This window comes from Euprymna scolopes, chromosome 39 (genome assembly GCF_053919585.1).
Source record: "Euprymna scolopes isolate OS-2025 chromosome 39, ASM5391958v1, whole genome shotgun sequence".
In the NCBI taxonomy this organism is placed as follows: Eukaryota; Metazoa; Mollusca; class Cephalopoda; order Sepiida; family Sepiolidae; genus Euprymna; species Euprymna scolopes.
In genome coordinates, this window is record NC_136520.1 from 67,355,404 (window position 1) to 67,358,127 (window position 2,724).

Genomic DNA, 2,724 nt, shown 5'->3' on the forward strand with positions numbered 1-2,724 from the left:
AAAGAAAAAAAAAGTTAGTTTTCTTGATAATATCCCGCTAGTGCTAATTAAATTTAATTGGGAAATAATTCTTAGCCTAACACTAATTTAATTTACTTACTGTCTAAAGTCGTATTTGTTAGATTTTTTTTTTTTTTTTAGTACTTATCAGTAGACGTTGTAATTCTGCACTTTACAGTATTCAACCGTGCCGAGTGCGTTATATAGTAAGGTCTGGTACTTACGTAATAGTAAAAGTTTTTTGGGTTTTTTCTCGACTCTAATGACCTGGTCCCTGTTGATTGCGGTGTAATTCTGGCTCTGTGCAGTTCTAGCAGGTCAACCCTCTCAAGTTTTACTATTTTGTCTTAGAGAAAGGGTTAGTTTATTGTTAATCTGAAGCGCTCTTAGCGAAATAAATGCCGACGGGGCTGCCCAGGCCCTTTTTGCAAGTCAGTGTTTCCCGTTTGGGGGCGCTGACTTCTCAATTCCTATTTTCGGATCCTGGTGTTCTTGCAGTGGGAGGGAACTTCTACTTGACTTATACATGGTTAATTTTTTTTTTTTTTTTAATATCATTTATAGACATAAATTAGTTTAAAGCAAATACAGTTGGGAAATTATTCCAAGCTTTTTTTTGCTTTACCTATCGATTTGTGACCTATTTGTGTTTAAAAAAAACAAAAAAAAACATGTGTCGTGGTGTGCCAGAACCACTCCAATATTTGTGAACAAAAAACGCGCCATCGGTTGAAACTTCTGCACTACAGGAGGGAGCTGGAGTTACTGGAAGCTGCAAGGGTGAGCTGGAGGAGTAGGCTGGAGTCGCTGAAAACTGCAGGGATCAGCTGGAGGCATTGAAGGAGTATAATGTGTATCTCACACAGGTAGTTTGTAACTAGCATAATTAGTTTGTTGAGTAGTCCTGAAAAGGGCTGTTTGGATACTGCCAGTGCTGCAGCCCCTGGTTCCCACAGTGACTAACTGGGTTCGCTGACTTGATGAGAGTCAAGTCGATATAGGAGTGCTCCTAGCTTCCGGGCTGATTTGCTGCGAAAGTTGCTAGCTTCATGGAGAACCGGTCATTAAAAATGTCTTCGGTGTTTATTAACTTTACTTACTTTAATCTAGGTTCAAAATAATAATCCTTTGTTTTTGTTTAGTTTGTGAAAAATGAAGTTTTGTTTTCTCTTTGAAAACAGTTGTTACTATTTTAGGCACACGTGATCATGGCGTATTTCTGGAAGTGTCGAGTTTCAATCAATGGTTTGTTTTTGTTTACAAAAATAGGTGTGGTTAGCTGACAAACCATGACATAAGTCAGATTGCCGATATGGACTAACTAAACACTCATCTTTCAAAAGTTTATTTTTTGAGATATTCGGTTTTGTTTTGAATGAATGTCACGTTTAAAATTGTCGCCAACAAGTAGTTTTGATGATATTAAGACTTTTATTACCCAATGTATTTTCTTATGGCTTTCAGTGGTCGCCATTTTGGTTGTATTGTAGACGATATAAAACAAAACAAAACGTGAACGGTTTAAGGTAAAACCAAAATGGCATCCACTGAAAACTATTAGAGAGCACAGTAGATAATATAAAAAGTACTTGTCACTGACAATTTAAAATGTGATATTCATTCAATACAGACCTGAATACTCCTAAAATTCAACTTTTGAAAGCATTTTGACCCCAAAAAAAAAACTCTTTAAAGAAGTTATAAGTTAACGTAAATACCGATTCTAAGCAAAGTCGCCATTTTGTTTGAAGTAAACGAGTGACTAAACAAAGAATCAGAAAACTTCTATTAAATATATTTCAACACAAATAATGAATGAGAAGCTAAAAAAAATAAATTGTTTCTTTTACCAAATTACAAACCGTATTTCCTTTAAAATAATTTGTCTGTAATCTATATGTATACTATTAATAAAATTCTAAGTTTATTTATTTATTTATGTGTGTGTGTGTGTGTGTGTGTGTGTATTAATAAAACTTTTGAACGGATGCACCAAATTGAAAAATTCTTTCTTTTCCCTGATAGGTGTGAGTCCCTAGATTGTCCTTATCTATATATGGTTCGTAACGAACAATACTGACTCACACACAAAAGAAACGGAAATGTGGGTTTTTGGGTTGTTTCATTTTTGTCAAAAAAGTTACCTGCCCATGTCAACAGAATTTAGCACTGTCTGTATGCAGTCGCAGTAAGATCTTTCGGCATAGGGACAGGACTTGTGGCGCAATGGATAACGCGTCTGACTACGAATCAGAAGATTCCAGGTTCGAATCCTGGCAAATTCTTAATAATTTTAATGTTTATCCAACCTTTACTCATTATCCTTACCCTTAGGGTATTTTTGTTTTTTCAGTAATTTTGTTTTGTGCAGATGGGAATTTCCCATATGAATTCACAGAGTAAGCGTTGATGATAAGACGATGTTGAGTGTACTTGATGTTGAGTGTACTCAATTTTGTGTTTGACTTGGTGTTGTGTGTGCCGATGTGGTGCAGCCGCTAGCATACAATAATCATTATATTACTTTCTTGAAATTTATAATTATTATAACACGTTAAAGCTGTCTAGTAGTAACTATTATCTTTTGATCTTCTACTAGCAGGACCCGTGACCCGGCATTGCTTGGGTGGAATATAAAATAATGATTTACTTATTAAAAATATATCTGCCAAAAATTAAGTTCATAAAATATATTTAACTAGTGGGGGTACCCAGCATTGCCCG

At 35.2% G+C, this 2,724-nt stretch overlaps 1 non-coding gene across 1 annotated transcript; it reads left to right on the top strand.

The window, feature by feature from the left end:
• The first annotated feature begins 2,212 nt into the window (after positions 1-2,212).
• Positions 2,213-2,285, top strand: Trnar-acg (transfer RNA arginine (anticodon ACG)). Its single transcript has one exon. It is a non-coding gene; the product is annotated as a tRNA-Arg (tRNA).
• The last annotated feature ends 439 nt before the right edge of the window (positions 2,286-2,724 follow it).